Below are 17,845 nucleotides of genomic sequence, written 5' to 3'. Positions count from 1 at the left end.
CTTCCCCTTCTGCTGGGAGGATGTTCCACTTGTCTACTTCCCTCTCAGTAAAGTAAAACTTCCTTACATTACATCTAAGCTTCCGGCCCTCTAGTTTTAGATTACGGCCTCCTTTTCCTCCCTTGAATTTAACTTCATGTTCCTTCTCATGCCCGACCCTTACAAAGCCTTCATCAGTACCATCAGTAATGTAACAATAGGGGAGAAGTAATTTAATAGGGAGAACAAGAAGCTAAAATTGATGGGAGTGATAAAGGGCCATTGGAACACATAGTAAAACATAGGATTTTGGGGGGGGGGAAAACAGATTTGCTTTAAAAGGGGAATATTTGGTTACATTAAATCTCGGAGGTGGCGCTCTCATAATACGGTCGAACTGTTGGGGGGTCCGGAGTCCGTGCATAATCAGGTCACGGCCTTATTTTGTTCCCTGTGGTCTCTGTCTTAACTTGAAGGTAAGGAGGAGGCGGATATATGGAACCGGCACAAAATAATCCATATATAAATGTCATTGTAACATAGCTTTAATGAATTGTTCTGGGAATTTCTGGGCCTTCCTCGGGTGATAACAACATCTGAGGGCTGGATATTTCCTCAATGGATACATTTATATAAAAAAGAGGTTTCTGCTTGTTTTATCTCATTTTCCAATAAACTCCCTTTATCTGCAGACCTGGAGCCGCCGTTGCTGTCAGTCATGTGATATTTTGGGTGACTTTCTCTTCTCAAACACCGCACTGAGCTGATGCTTTATGGCGATGCTAATGAAGTCCGTTCCTCCATAGACTTTCATTAATCAGAGTGTCCGACTGGGTGATTAAGACTGAGCCATTCTACTGTCCCCCACAGGCAGTATTATAAGGAGTCGGGGGTGGTTAGTAGATCGGGGATCAGATAACGGAGCGAGAACTCATGCAAATGGCTGATATAGAGCTTCTTGAAAACATTATATTATGGGGCAAAAACTACAGCTGATTTTAATTTTTGTTCTAATACTAGCAATAAGAAAATTAATTTAAAAAAAATAAAACTGTTAAAATGAGAACGCCTACTTTGTTATCCAATTTTGGATTATTTTACACAAAATGGTATAGAGGATGGAAAACCATATTGTAATCCAATATTATTTCTGAATTTTCAGTTATCTCTTCTCTAAAAGCATGCACTACTAGAAAATGATGTCTTTATACCATTATACTATATAATTAGGTACAACCACAGCTGGCTGAGAATGATGTGAGCTGAATGGAATAAATCTCATTCTATATGCATTGATATTTTACTGGATTGCAATGCATAGAATTAAAGAAATGTATAAAAACCAATATAAAATAATATTCATATAAAATCAATTAAGTCCCAAATTAATAGTGCTATAGACCTCGATTATTCAATATGGATGTCCCATCTATCTCTAAGCCCAAAGACCACTGGTGCCCATCCTCTGTAGGCGGGTTATAGATGCGAAATGTGCAGAACATGGCAAAAACAGGCATTATATGGTAAAAATAGATGGATGGAAGTAATCTTCAACCACGCATCTCACCCACTTAATCTGCCTCCAGGGAGCTGCCAAGAAAAGTAGGATTTTTGTGCTTTATGGGGAATCCACTCGCTGGAAATTTGCAAGGGGGGTATAAAAAATACACCGTCTATGGGAGTGGATATATTTAAATAGGGCAATCATAGCGGATGGGTACACAGCTCCCATCATTCCAAGCCGGCTACACCTTACACTATAATATCTCCGGTTGATGTATTCCCACGAGTGCCACCGGGTGTCGCTCTTATTCCATTGTATTCATCATCCGCCAATGTGAAACATTAATTTGTTGAGAAGATAAATGATGATACATTTCTCATTTACATCCACGAGGAGAGCCCTATCCCCCCCATCATGCACCCAGTGGGCTGAGGCTGGAGAGATATTCTCCCACAGAGACTCGAACCTAGGGTTATCATTCCCTAAAACCTACACATTCTATACACCCATACACGTCACAACATCCACGGTGATAATATATACAGACGCTCACGCAATCATAGATACCGCCGTGCTACAAAACACAGCTAGAAACCTTAATTTACACTCATACTACACACATTATGCTAGGGACTGTATGGGCAAGGCACAAACATCTCAATGAGTGTTTATGGGATGTGGGTCTTAGATTCAGGAGCCCTATGCCTATCCCATGCATGTTTAAATCCCCTCGCTGTATTAACCTCTACCGCTTCTGCTGGCAGGCTGTTCCACTTAACTACCATGCTCTCAATGAAAAGGTAAACATTCCATCTCCTTAACCTCACTATGAAAAGGCCAACCCTACCGAGCTTCTCCTCCAAGAAGGGCTGAGATGACCCAAGTATAAGGTATAGTTAATTCTGTGTCATGACCTTCAAGATATCTTCCCACTTTCACCATGCATTATGCAGGGCTGGCTCACTATACAGTGTCTAATGCAATTATTATATATAAAAATATATATATAGACATATGTTGCCTAGCCTGCAGTGAATGTGAATATATATTCAGGGCATCACTCTATATCTACCAACACCAGGAGCGGCCCTCCATAAGAGATGCACCCCCACATATCATACATTGTATATCAGATGACCACATCAATCATGTCATCCAGAAAAAAAATAATTTTTACATATTGTTGACCAATGTTATGGTTAAAGTGTGTGGGTTGCAAAAGTTGCCCACCTGCCCCCTTTGACAGCCCTCCTCTGAGTTTGTGTAAAATTAAAGCCATCACTTGTTGCAGAATGTCTCCTAAAGCCATGAACAACCTAGAGTTTACAATGTATATATAATAAGTAAATGATAAGTTAACATACAGTGTAAACATATATTGCCATTAGATATATATAATGAGTAATTGTTATACAGATACTCAACATAAATATTATCAGTATGTATATTTATATATACTATATAATGACATTGTGCATAATATAGCCTAAAAAGTGTAAATATAATGATTAAATAGGATAACATACTGTATATGTACGTATATGCCCATGCAGTTTATGTATAATATATAAACAGCAGATCACTATGCATCATGCAATATGTCACTGAGTGGTGTGTATAAATAGTGCATAATATATACTATATTACAGGGCATATACCATACAATATGTAATTACATCACAGGTCATATACCATACAATATGGAATATCCACAAGGCATATATACTGTATATATATATATATATATATATATATATATATATATAAATATATATATAATACCATTATATCAGAGCGTAATACATCACTATGCATACGACTATATGATATGTGTTATTTAACTAGGCGGTATTTACAGTAGATAGACAGAGAGATGCACAGAATATGCAGGTTATCACCATATGTTGTATAGTATATAACAAGTTAGTGTATAAAGCGTATAACAAATGGTTTGTAATATATCACTATGCAATGCATACCATGTATAATCATATGGTATATATTATTTAACTGGGCAGTATATACAGTGCATCACCATATGGTATATAGTATATAGGTGGGCAGTATACACAGCATATAACCATATGCTATATATACAGTATATAACAGGACAGTATTTGCAGGGTCACACGAATTGGTATATATATATATATATATATATATATATATATATATATATATATATATATATATATATATAAAACTAGGCATTATATATTATACAGTATATAACCATATGCTATATAATATATCACTATGCAATACATATAGTATATAACTACTACTGCACAAGATATATATTCTTTTACTAGATGGTATATATTATATACATGGTCTGCAGTATACCACTAAGCTATATGCAGTGTTTAGTCTTATTAATATCAGATATTTTACCATGTAATATATATAACCATAAACTAGGAAACATAACCATGTGTACACTATAGAATCATACAATATATTGTGAGCCACGTGAGGTTGTACACACTGCGTGGGGATTCACTGAGCATACTTCTGGTTGTATCACTGAGAGTTACGGATATATTTACATGGGATTTACACAATTCATGTGAGATATACACAGCATATGATATTAGACACTACACACTATACACTACACTATATAATAATCACATCTACCTATGTAATATGACCTATTATATAGTACACATCGCATGGTGACTCATTGCACAAGGTCTGTACTAAACTACCTGGTACACACTGCATATGCTGTATGAGCTGCTATACCAGCACTGCATGTACACCCACGGGATAAATCCATACATTAGCTTCAGGTGATCCATTATAACACAGCCTGTATTGTGATATATGATCCACGCCACATGCTGTGCATGCATTTGCTGCCCAGATCCACAGTGCATGGTGACACATATAGTATACGAGGCATGTGCTGCTTTGTATGCACTGCTTGTAATCCCATCACATATTTGACCATCGGTAAATATATACCGAATAGTGATAAGTGTGATCATAGAATACGCTGCAGAATGTTGAATTATGCACAAAAGAGCCAATTGATAACACAATATCACAAACAGACAATCAGGTTCCAATACGCAGTGTGTGATGCAGACATACCCAGCAATTCACTATCCAATACAATGTAACAATCCGCGGACACCATGTAACAATCTGCGGATACAATGTATCACTTTCCATAAACATGCTGCGGATACAATGTATCAACCATCAGCCTCTTACCTGCGCTGTGAGATCCGATGCAGCCCATGGCGGGGTAGAGGGGGAGACAGACAGGGGTACCCGGGAATGGGGGTGCAGACTGCCAGAGATGGGGTGCCAGAGCAGTGGGGAGAGGGCAAGAGGGGGGCAGGAGAGTGAGGAGGGGGCAAGGGAAAGGAGAAAGGAAAAAGAAGGGGGAGAGAAGGAAAAAAGAGGGGAGAGGAGGAGAGAGGGGGAGGCACAAGGATGAGGTTCCCCGTCACTGGGGTCTCGGAGATGGGGACCAGAGGATCATGCTGGGGATGTCTCCGGACGTGACGAGCAGACGCAGCCCTCTCTCTCTCTCTCTCCCTCCCTCCCTCCCTCCCTCCTTCTGTCTCTCCCTCCCTTTCCCTCTTCTATCTCTTGTTTTCTCTCTCCCTCCCGTTTTCTCTATTTACCTCTCTCTCTCCTTCTCACTGTCTGTCTGTTTCCTAGTCTGTCTCTCCGTCCTTTTCTCCCCCTACCTGTCTCTCCCCCTTCTGTCTGCCCCCCTCTCCCCCTTCTCTCTCAGGGATGCTCGGGGACCAGCAGGCGGGGAGATAAACAGACGGAGAGAGACTCACAAGGATTGGCTGACGGGGAGGAAGCAGCTGGGAGCAGAGGGAGCTGTCACATCCAGTGAGCTGCACTCTCTCTGTCAGGGAAGCTGTCACATCCAGTGAGCTGCACTCTCTCTGTCGGGGAAGCTGTTACATCCAGTGAGCTGCACTCTCTCTGTCAGGAAAGCTGTCACATCCAGGGAGCTGCACTCTCTCTGTGTGAGGGAAGCTGTCACATCCAGTGAGCTGCACTCTCTGTGTATAAGGGGAGCTGTCACGTCCAATGAGCTGGAGTCTCTTCCCATCTCCCCTATTACTCTATCAATATGACACTCTCCTCCTCTCTCGCTCTCTCTTTCTCCCTCTTTCTAGCTATCTCAATGTGTCCCCAGTCTGACCTTGGTGTCTCTTTTAGTCTCTCTCCCTGATGTTCCCACTGCCAGCCAGTCTCCATATATGCTGTGTCTGTCTCTTGGAAGTGATTCTGTCTGCTTTTCAGCCTGCACGTGTTTCTTTCTTTCCCACACAGATGTCTCTCATTCCCTCCCTCCCTGTCTGACCGTCTCATTAGGATTTCAGGGCATGTTCTCCTTCCTGCAACAACCACTTCTAGGAGCCATAAAAACACAGAGAGAGAAACAGACAGAGCGAGAAAGATATATAGAGAGTGAGAGAGAGAGAGAGAGAGAGAGAGAGAGGAGGAAATAGGGAAAATGAGAGAGAAAGCTCACACTCAGCTTGTCTTGGGTCATTGAGCTGGGATCAGACTGATCGAGACTCCTCTGGGTGTCTCTGCTGGGTACAGACAGGCTCTGATGTAAACAGACTTAACTCTCTCGGGATCACAATCCCTGCACTTGGTGAACAGGGAAGACTGACAACATTCAGACATTCAAACTGAATGGCACAGTCATAAAGCAGCTCAAAATGCATCTGACAGAGAACTGCCCTTTATCCATTCCTGCCCAAAACATATTTACAGGAATAGAAAGTATGGAAAATCCATAAAAGGATCAGATCATCGTGGAAAGGCCACTTAAAGCCCTTCTGGCTGTAGACACCCTGGTGACCATTATGTATGTAAGGGTGAGAGTGTATGTATATGTGAGTGTGTTAGCATGAACGTGTATGTGTAAGTGTGTGAGCTGGGGCCACCTGGCTTTACCTGCTCTCCAGGCCAAACAGTGGCAGCCCTCCCTGCCAGTCCAGGCCTGTATACAGTATATATATATATATATATATATATATATATATATATATATATATATATATATATATATATATTCATTCTTTCCTGGTTTTTGGTTCTCCTGTCTTGTTTGGCCTCCTAATTGCCAAGTTTCTGCCTGGCACTGTTGGGTTCCCTTTCTGCCGGATTCCAAGCTCTTTAAATTTATTTTTCGTGCCTGTGTTTTTTGGATCCATCTTTGCTCTGCCTGGCTATGTTGGCATTAGTTTATATTCTCTCCATGCTCAGCTTGGTACTGCCATGTTCAGCTTCTTGGTCCTCCTGGCACTGTTATGTTTACATTGGCTCCACATTGCATGGCCAGAGCCAGCTCACCTTGGCCCATAAAGCTTTTACAGACCCACAGGCCTCCTCTCCACTCCATAACGTCAATTACATGACATCATTATTAGAATATGTTATAGACCTCTGACACCTCATTACCTCTCCTTGGATGCTGTCATTATATCAAGTATGGGAATCTCATTTGAAGAAGGCTTCCAAGTTCTATAGGTGAATAGGTAACTTCCCCCTGGGCTGCATTTGTTTGTTGATTTTGGGCCACTAATTGAAACCTTTTGCCCTCTTGTGGGTTTTATTTGCAGTTCCAAACACAGCCACTAGGGGGACTAGCGTCAAAGTTTCCAAGCATCATTTACTCCTTCATTTAATATTTTCAGTTCCCCTTCTTATTCTATGCGGATTCTTTCAGGGGCCGTTTTCGCCGTACATCGAATGATGTACACTAAGCGGGTTGTTTACCAGATATATTTTAGGCTAATATACTGGCCCACCGAGCCGGGGTTTTCGCATGAGCTGCACTTAGTCAGTTCTTCCCTGGACAAAAATGTGTATTCACATGTTTGACAAGCAGACCGTGGCAAATTTTCCATTAGGCATACTAGGCAAATCCCTAGGGGCTGTTGAGCTCTGGGGGTGGCATTGCCCTAATCTATAATCACCACCTGCATAGTAGTTGCTGCTCTGTGCATAGTATAACTCAGTGCTCGGGGGGTCACAATATGTGACCCTCAGTTTTAAGTGTGGCAGCATTTATGTGGCTAGGGACCCTGGAGGGTCTTAATCTGGCACTAGATTGAAATTAGGACATGAGAAAAATGAGAGCAAATCTGTTAATCTAAACTTTAGAAGTTATTGGATCGGTCACTTTTCCCCAAACCCCATATTTTCAGGAATAAAATAAGTCTTTCTTGGCTCTAAAGGCGATCACATTTTTCTGTGGATTAACATTACTTTAGCTAAATTAAACGTGAAATTGTTATAACCCCGAATGCCTCGAGATGTCGTGTCTTCTAGATCTGTGTGATTATTCCTCCGTAATTACATTTCTGGTCCCTATTATTAATTATTATTTCAAAAAATTGAATTTGTGAGCAAGTAAAGGATTATTCGGCCCATTTAGTGCTGCTGTAATAACTAAATAAACCTTTTGGTCTCGTCTTAGATTCAGGAGCCATATGGCTACCCAATGCATGCTTAAATTCCCTCACCGTGTTAGCCTCTATCACTTCTACTGGGAGGCTGTTCCATTTATCTACTAGCATAGAAACATAAAAATGTTCCATATGAGCTGACCCTGAGGCGCTTTAACTATTAACCCTTTAATGGCCCATCATGTGGATTTTACATAGTGGCTCATCAGAAGTGTTAACCAAAAATTTGGTTTACCATGGATATACTCTGTCCTCATGTAAAATTTGACTTGTCATTATGTAAAGATACACTTAATTGAGTCACCTGCATTCAAGCAGGGATATCAACTAGAATATACTGGTAAAAAAAGCACTAATGAAGAAGCCAGCTTCAGACTATATGATCCTGAGATTTTGCCCCTTTACCCTGAGATTGGAGTTCCCAGGTACGCTTATGAAGTGTTATGTGCTGTGCTACAATTACATATTCTATGGCCAGAGATCGTTTGACCTCCTAACTTATGAAGACCTATTTATATAATGGGGCTCATGTTCTAATTGTTCAATTATGTGTTCTTTAGAAAATCTTAATAAAAGAATTTATCCTAAATGTAGAGGCCATGGAGGGAACGGCACCCGTTATAGAGATACAACAATCTTTCCCGAGACAGCAGCTGGAGTGACAGAGGTTACCTGTCCCGGATCTGGTTTCGAGGAACAATAGGGATTCCGTCAGATGCCAGATGCTGCCTACTGGATATTTCCACCCATTTAATCTCAAAACTGGTAGTCTAAATATTAGCTGGGTGTGAACAGAGGCTTCTTGAGACTTAGAATGCCCAAGAACCTTTATTGACTGAGTAAACCCTTAAATAATCAGGCAAGACTTTCATGTAATCCGTATCGAGGCAAGTTTAATAAGATAAGAAGTACGTGGCAGGGGACATCGCCAGATGGACTCCTTATAAAATAAAATGTTTAGAACAAAAAGAAATCAGAATTAGTAAGCCGAGCCATTTTAGTGCAATAAAGGAACATATTGTAATTATATATATGCTGTATATATGTATATATATATGTTTTTTTTATATATACATATATATATATATATATATATATATATATATATATATTATAAACCGGCTTCAAAGCGCTCGAATAAGAGACACGGAGGTAGCCAGGAGGGAAGGATCTTCTTAGTCCAGTGTGGAGGACCACTGAGGTCTTCAAGGAGAAATTGGAACTAGAAGATATCATCATCATCTCTCCCATCAAAAAGAACCAAATTCAGCTCCTCTATTTCCAGTGTCAAAATTCTGGGCCTGTTCAAAAACACCACTCAATATATAATATAATACTCAAAAAAATATACAATACAGTACATATTATTTAATACTTCAAAAAAATGTACAATACATATAATAAAATCCTCCAAAAAAATATATCCAATACATATAATAAAATCCTCCAAAAAAATATATCCAATACATATAATAAAATCCTCCAAAAAAATATATCCAATACATATAATAAAACCCTCCAAAAAAATATATCCAATACATATAATAAAATCCTCCAAAAAAATATATCCAATACATATAATAAAATCCTCCAAAAAAATATATCCAATACATATAATAAAATCCTCCAAAAAAATATATCCAATACATATAATAAAATCCTCCAAAAAAATATATCCAATACATATAATAAAATCCTCCAAACAATATAAACAATACAATATAACACTGCAAAAAATATATATACAATACAATATATATAATTCTAAAACAATATATATACAAAATCAACTGAACACAAAGAAAAGGTGCTGTTATAGGCTTATGATAAAATATTTACTTTTCATTTCTTATGATAAGATTAATGCAATCTAGAATTATCTATTAAGATTTCGTGTACTCTCACTTTCATTTATAGTATTGTAAGTATACTGGTAGATATCAGGCAGTCATAACGTACGATGATCAACTGTCTACATTTGAGCTTTGTGCTTTGTTTTTATAAAAACTTAGATATTATGTGTCACGATCTTATAGGTGGGTTTCGTGGTAAACAACTTTGAGTGGCATAGTCAAGGTCATCCCATGGGGCAATGCCAACTTTTGGCTAAGACAAAAGTCTATAAGATAGCGAGATCGCAAGTTTTTGGGGGTGGAGTACGGCGCTTACTGAGAGACCGTATCCCATGGGCATGTTGCAAATGATTATCTTTATTGGCAAGCATTATACTTATGAACTCTGCTTTATAGATAAATTTTTGGATTCACATTAATTATTGTTTTTATTATATATACTAAATAAACAGAGTTTGGTTTACAATTCACAAGTCCCTTTATTTTATTATACCCTCAATTATTCATTACCATTAACCATTTATATCAAATTGTTTCTTTGGTACCTGCATGATAAGCTCTGCTAAATCCTGAGAAATAAGGGAAAATAATAAAAATGGGAATAAAGGTACGGACCGCATTATAATAGTACATTTGTGAAAAAAAATAAAAGTGCCCATAGTAGGCACCAGCCCTTCGGCTGCTATTATAAAAATAATTTCTTCACTCGCCAGCCAGCGGAAGATGGAAAAAAATTATGAATCTGCGAGTATCCGAAGAGTTCTCGTGTGTTTATCAGCAGCATCCGATGGAGCGTAACCCTCGCCCATTCCAAACGTGTGGCAGTCCGTCAGGGCCAGAGGACGGAGCTCTCCCTCTCTCTCAGCCCAAAAGGCAGAGAAGTATTTCTGGTGTAAATGTTGGGCCGACATTCGGACTCCCAATACAGTCTGGGGGAAACGAGGGTAAATTAGCATGAAATGCCCTCGCTGTGCCTTTTGTGGATGTCGGAGCTGAAAAAGATAAACCTGAATAACTTACAAACGGAATCTAAAATGAAGGTAACCACGACATGAGTTATAGACGACTTTCCGAGCTGCTGATATCTCTGGTGAGGCTCGTTCCCAATTCAGTTGTTTGAGACCAGGATTTCTGTAACAATTTTTTTTCTTATCGCTAGTATTATATTAAAAATATAAGTTTTCAAAATGATCGTTCTGTTTTCTTTTTTAAACCAGTTGTAGTTTTTGCCCCGTAATATAAAGTTATCAGCCGTTTGTTCTCGCTGTTATCTGAGCCCCAATCTACTAAAAACCCCGACTCCTTATCATACTGCCTGTGGGAAACAATAGAATGGCTCAATCTCAATCACCCAGCCGAACACTCTGACTAATGAAAGTCTATGGAGGAGCGGACTTCATTAGCATCGCCATAAAGCATCAGCTCAGTGTGGTGTTTGAGCCGGGAAAGTCACCCAAAATATCACATGACTGACAGCAACGGCGGCTCCAGGTCTGCAGATAAAGGGAGTTTATTGGAACAAAATGAGATAAAACCAGGTTTTTGTCACCAACCCTCATTACTGTATACAGCGCTGGGAGTTATATTACTGTATACAGCGCTGGGGGTTATATTACTGTATACAGCGCTGGGGGTTATATTACTGTATACAGTGCTGGGGGTTATATTACTGTATACAGCACTGGGGGTTATTACTGTATACAGCGCTGGGGGTTATATTACTGTATACAGCGCTGGGGGGTTATATTACTGTATACAGCGCTGGGGGTATATTACTGTATACAGCGCTGGGGGTTATTACTGTATACAGCGCTGGGGGTTATATTACTGTATACAGCTCTGGGGGTTATATTACTGTATACAGCGCTGGGGGGGTATATTACTGTATACAGCGCTGGGGGTTATATTACTGTATACAGCGCTGGGGGTTATATTACTGTATACAGCGCTGGGGGTTATATTACTGTATACAGCGCTGGGGGTTATTACTGTATACAGCGCTGGGGGGTATATCACTGTATACAGCGCTGGGGGTTGTTACTGTATACAGCACTGGGGTTATATTACTGTATACAGCGCTGGGGGTTATTACTGTATACAGCGCTGGGGGGGTTATATTACTGTATACAGCGCTGGGGGGGTATATTACTGTATACAGCGCTGGGGGTTATATTACTGTATACAGCGCTGGGGGTTATATTACTGTATACAGCGCTGGGGGTTGTTACTGTATACAGCTCTGGGTGATTATTACTGTATACAGCATTGGTCTGATAATATTAACTCTGGTTAATCCGGGTGGCCTTAGTTACATCAGGTTCATTATGTCGGTATAACTGCCACTTGAGTTTTAGTCCCTTTGTCCTTTTTGGGATGGGATTTTAAGTTTCCAGCATTATGACGACAAATGGCTTAACGTCCCCGGCTGAGTTTCTGAATCGGTGGAACCTGGGGAATTTAATAAAAAGTCGCACGGAATCCCTTCATGGCTTTTTCCTTTACACTATACTGAAAAAAAGTGGAAGGCTGGAAAGTGGGGCAGGGGGGCAATAACCGCCTTCTCTGCTTTAATTTTACATTTTGGGCTACTATTTTTTTCTCTATTTTGCTGCATTTTTCTGCCCATAACCAGCAGGGAGTCATAAAGGATATATTTTTCTGCTCGGTGCCTTTCTGTGAAACGTGTTTTTGACACGACTGGATTATGCAAACCGAGCATATTTTCTGCCAAATATATTCAGGCTTTTTAATTTTTTTTTCTTGGCCACTTGGCTGGACTTGCCCCCCGGGGCCGAATGTTTCCAGTCCTCCAAAGCCTTTAACTTGCATCCAAATAAAAAAATATGAAACCCCAGACTCTATCAAGCGGACCCAAAATGCAAGTTTCTAACAATCTCAGAATCCTTTCAGTAAAGTTGATACATTGTATTGGGCCGATCTAGAAAAGGGTTAAAGTCACATAAGATTTTGGGACCTCAGAGGTCTCTTCCTTGAACCTGTCTGATTACGTCACTTTATATCTTTTTCTAGGTTTGGCCAATAAAATCTATCAATGTTGACTAAAGGGTAAAGACTCCATTTTTTTGTCTCTGCCTGTTTTTCTTATTAACAATCCACTGAATATCTGAATAAAAGGTCATTCAGTGTCCGTCTGCAATATACATTTTCAGAAATATTTGACATCACAATACGGGGACCTTAAAGAATTTTTAGTGTACCCCGAATGTACAGTCGTGGGTTTTTTTTAAACACATTTTCTTGCTGTTTTAATACACATTATCGAGACTTTTAGGGCTGTAGAACCCTGCGATACCCTCATACCCAGCAAACATTCTGACCGCCTAGAAAAGAGGGGGTATCAGGGGAGGAAAGAAGGTCAGAGGGATTTGGGAAACAAAAGGGGGGGGGGCAACAGGAGAGACGATTGCCCCACTTAACAAAACAGCAGCATGCTCTGGTCCGAGGGGTGAAGAGGTAAGGTCCCGAGAAATTCCAGACTTACCTCTTTATTGTGCTATTGTTAGTGTGTGTTAGTGTTGAGTGCTTGGGTGTGTTAGTGTGAGTCTCTGGATGAGTGTGTTAGTGTGAGTCTCTGGATGAGTGTGTTAGTGTGAGTCTCTGGATGAGTTCGTTATGCTGGGTGTTTAGACATGGTAGTGTGTGTGTCTGTGTGCAAGCGTGTTCAGGTGTATGTGTTAATGTGAATGTCTGTGTTAGTGTGTCTTTGTCCAGGTGTGTTAGTGTTTAGTGTCTTGATTTGTTAGTCACTGTCTGTGTAGAGGTGAGTTCATGTGTCTGGTTGTGTTAGTGTGTGTGTTAGTCAGGCTATGGATCCACCCGAGGTGTACACACACACAAACTCACTGCTTATCAATTATGAGAATGTTACACTCCACATGCTGGCATCATATTGATCAATATGAGACACACTCAGACTCGCGCTTGTATAATGTGCATAGTAAACAAAACAACAAACATTGAGTCGGGTTTACTGTTCCCGCTGGAAGGTGACAACGTGTACTCGTTCTACATCATTGATCTTGAAGACGCGTCTGCAATATGGTCTGTAGGGTATAATGCACGAGATTAAATTGGGAAATAAGGGATTTGGGGAGCAGAATTAATAAGCTCCATTTATTTTGAAGAACGGACGTCATTGGTCTGCTCGCGGATTTGGCAAACAGATGTCAGTCTGCTGTTTTTTTGTAGCCCAAAGGATTTTGTATGAAATATCAACAACAACACAAACTGCCAAAAATCTGCTTATTTCTGCGATTCCGTACTCAAAAAAGGGATATTATGTAACAATCCATGTAATGGGATTTTTGCAGAGAACATTTTACTATGTAAGACGAAAAGAATGAACATATACAACAACAAACAAACAAAAAAAAAGACAACTAGATTTTGGTTAAAAAACACTTATTCAAGAAATATTATTGTTTTGTAGTGATCAGGCTAGATCTTGGATTTCTTCCTAGAATGGACATTTAACCCGCGATATATATATATATATACCTTGGGTGCTGCGCCTGGACTGACCCAGGGCAGACCCCCGAGCCACCCCTCCAGATCGGGCTCTTCGGTGTGTAGCCTCTGGGTATAAAAACGAAACGCGGAGCCGCGCATGTCCAACAGGAGGAACGTCATTTACATACAGCTGCGTTTACGTCATTTGACGGAACAGGTGAGCCTTCTGAGTTTCCGTAACCGTGTCTTGTGTTTGTTTGTTTGTTCTCTGTAAATAAACTCTTCTATGTTTCATTGAAAGTCCCTGGAACCGACAACGTCCATGGGAAGCACCTCGCGACATCACGAGACACAGACTCTTTTACACGCGTGAAGGTCCTATGAAGCTCTGTTATTCATTGACGGCATCGGTTACCAACACAGGAGTACTTCGTGCCAACTGGGCACCGGCCAGTCTTTTTAAACAGCCTGAAAGACCGTGAGATCTAAATCAGATTTCCACCTCGATGTGGCCATATAGGCTGCTGATAGGTTGCTAATACTCTGTCCCGTCTAATTGTGCTCCTCCAATTTACCTGCCTTGTGATTTCCATGGTCAGCATTGGAGATATTTGCCCCCTGGTCCATAACAACATTTTGGGAGGCGCTTTAAGCCACCAAACATATGCAGCTACAGGGATGGCCGTGTTGACTTAGAATAAGATGCTGTCAGACCCATAACGGTATGATTCCGTTCTGATGAGGCTCTTTCAATACACCTCTATAGGGTTTCCATCGACACGGTGCCTTGTAGCCATGACCAGGACTGGCCAGTGGGCATTAATATCTTTATGAAGTCTAGGCTCCACACATGATTTCAGACAGAGAGGGTAGTAGATAAGTTGAACAGCGGTAGAGGGTAATACAGTGAGAGTATTAAACATGCATGGGATAGACATACGGCTCCTGAATCTAAGACGAGACCAACGACTGATTAAGGTTTGAGTTTTTACAGCAGGGGAAACGGGCGACTAGATGGGGGCCGAATGGTTCTTATATACTGTCAAGCTTTATGGTTCCGTGTTCCTTAAATTGCACCCTGCGCCTCTTCCTTGCTAAGGAGACACAAGGCTCACCATTACATTTACAGGTTCACTGAAATAGGATTATTATAAAACCATTCGAGTTTCGGTTGAAAGTAACACTGAAATTTAACATCAATGTCGATTACACATTTTAATTAAGGGTTATATTAATCCACCTTGTAATATAATTTTAATGCTGTCACCATGTTATTTCTTTCCCCAATTCACTCCTTAATTATACTTTGGATAATCATCCATTAATAGCACGGGAATGACACAGGTAATGGGGGTTTTCTGTCATGTATCAAGACATGTTTCTAGTATCACGTTTTTAATAGCGCTGAAATGCGGCATGAAGTACCGCTAGTTGTCTCTACCTGCCGATAGGGGTCTTGAAGGTGTAGCCCCTACCCTAGTGATTTTTGATTGGTTGAACATATAGCTCGTTATTTATGAATGTCTACACTTTCTGTAAATGAGGGAGCTGAGCTAAATCTTAATTGACGTTTACACGCTGGCCTGTATTCCAATGCACCAAAGCCCGTGCTTAGCTTTCATATCCAGACATCATGTGGTCCCATCGCAGTTCCTGGATCCACCAGCAGAGTGCAGACCAGTTCAGATTGCGCTTAAAGATAAAATGCACTACATCTCCCATACTCCTCAGCCAGCCCCTTAGCTGAAATAGCATTATGGGAGATGTAGTCCTGCAGCAGCTGGAGGGCCGCAGGTTGGACACCCCTGATTTAGCGGAATGGGCCAATACGTAGTTTCACAGATGGAGATAATGTGAGCCACATATAGGTTACCAAGGGGGCTGTCCTAAGGGGGGCAGGTAAATTGATACTCTATTCCATATATAAACACCAAGGGGATCTGGAATAAAATAGAGCCAAGTTATAAGATATAAATTATGTTTTTGCTAAACTCTTTTTGCGTTCCGAGGTTGTAAAGGTGAACAGCTTGTGTAACGTCTACGTGCAATATTTATTTAAGCACATTAATGTGCACTACTCAACTATAACATTTAAGTTGTCTTATTACATATATGAAAAAAGACCCAAATCCATTAGGACAAAAAGCCCACATTGATGAGATTTCCAATTATGCCTCAAAAAGGGGAAAATTTCCTTTTTCACTCCAAAATGGCCTCTAATTTCTCACTGGATCAGCAAGCTATAAGTGACCTTGTCCTTATAACCCGTTATATTTCTGTATATTCCTAATATTATATATTTATATATTATATACTCTCCGGCCGTATAACGAATCCCGTCCTTATAACCCGTTATATCCTGTATATTCCTCATATTATATATTGTATACTCTCCGGCCGTATAACGAATCCCGTCCTTATAACCCGTTATATCCCTGTATATTCCTCATATTATATATTATATACTCTCCGGCCGTATAACTAATCCCGTCCTTATAACCCGTTATATCCCTGTATATTCCTCATATTATATATTATATACTCTCCGGCCGTATAACTAATCCCGTCCTTATAACCCGTTATATCCCTGTATATTCCTCATATTATATATTATATACTCTCCGGCCGTATAACTAATCCCGTCCTTATAACCCGTTATATCCCTGTATATGCCTCATATTATATATTATATACTCTCCGGCCGTATAACTAATCCCATCCTTATAACCCGTTATATCCCTGTATATTCCTCATATTATATATTATATACTCTCCGGCCGTATAACTAATCCCGTCCTTATAACCCGTTATATCCTGTATATTCCTCATATTATATATTATATACTCTCCGGCCGTATAACTAATCCCGTCCTTATAACCCGTTATATCCTGTATATTCCTCATATTATATATTATATACTCTCCGGCCGTATAACTAATCCCGTCCTTATAACCCGTTATATCCCTGTCTATTCCTCATATTATATATTATATACTCTCCAGCCGTATAACTAATCCCGTCTTTATAACCCGTTATATCCTGTATATTCCTCATATTATATATTATATACTCTCCGGCCGTATAACTAATCCCGTCCTTATAACCCGTTATATCCTGTATATTCCTCATATTATATATTATATACTCTCCGGCCGTATAACTAATCCCGTCCTTATAACCCGTTATATCCTGTATATTCCTCATATTATATATTATATACTCTCCAGCCCATATTTAGAGGCATCTGTTGGATCTGATAGCACAGCCTCTGTGGGGAGCGGATTCCACATCTTTACTGCTCTTACTGTAAAGGACCCTTTATACTGTTTCAGATAAAAATTCACTGGTTCCATGCATTTATTTATCCTCTATATTTGAACCGGAGAACATTGTGTTACATACTATGTCATCAGCTGATCTCACAAACAGAAAAATCAGGACAAATCATTTATTGTTAAGCAACATAAAAAACCTGGCAGAACTTAACAAAATGTTATTTAATGTTCCAAACAATGTGCGGCATGTAGTCAAAAGGTGAGTTATATCACCAAAAATCTTGAAAACAATCCAAGAT

Source organism: Sceloporus occidentalis, unplaced genomic scaffold, assembly GCF_023333645.1.
Source record: "Sceloporus occidentalis isolate IW3139 unplaced genomic scaffold, rSceOcc1.0.p SCAF_50, whole genome shotgun sequence".
NCBI classification, from domain to species: domain Eukaryota; kingdom Metazoa; phylum Chordata; class Lepidosauria; order Squamata; family Phrynosomatidae; genus Sceloporus; species Sceloporus occidentalis.
Note: the sequence above shows the minus strand (reverse complement) of the source record.